Source organism: Mandrillus leucophaeus, unplaced genomic scaffold (assembly GCF_000951045.1).
Source record: "Mandrillus leucophaeus isolate KB7577 unplaced genomic scaffold, Mleu.le_1.0 Scaffold2091, whole genome shotgun sequence".
Lineage (NCBI taxonomy): Eukaryota > Metazoa > Chordata > Mammalia > Primates > Cercopithecidae > Mandrillus > Mandrillus leucophaeus.
In genome coordinates this window covers 1-539 of record NW_012102134.1, presented here as the reverse complement: position 1 = coordinate 539, position 539 = coordinate 1, and positions in this window count along the sequence as shown.

Sequence of the window (539 nt, the reverse complement as noted above, 5' to 3'; positions counted from 1 at the left end):
TTATAATTTTATACATAATTGTATAATAAAATATTTGGTTCCTTTTTATTTTTTTACAGTATAAATATTGGTAAACAGCAACTGGATAAAAAAAAATCTATGTGTATCAGTCTTCTGGTAGAATCACTTCTTGAATCACTGGCTTAAATAAACATTATAACCATATTTGGGATTCTTGATGTATATTGTTTAATTACTATCTTAAATGGCTACAACAACTTATAATTACACCAGCCAGTTTATCACCATGACCTTTTCTACATTCTCATCATCATCAGACATTTTTTTTTCTCCCGTTTTTGCCAATTTTATGGGAGGAAAACATAAAACATTTTTTTTGAACTTATTTACATTGACAAAACGCTGGTATGTTTACAGGCAGGAAGATTAAAAAATATATATCAGTGGGGGGTCGTAGCAAGATGGCCGAATAGGAATAGCTCCAGTCTCCAACTCCCAGCCCGAACGACACAGAAGACAGGTGATTTCTGCATTTTCAACTGAGATACTGGGTTCATCTCACTAGGGAGTGCCGGACA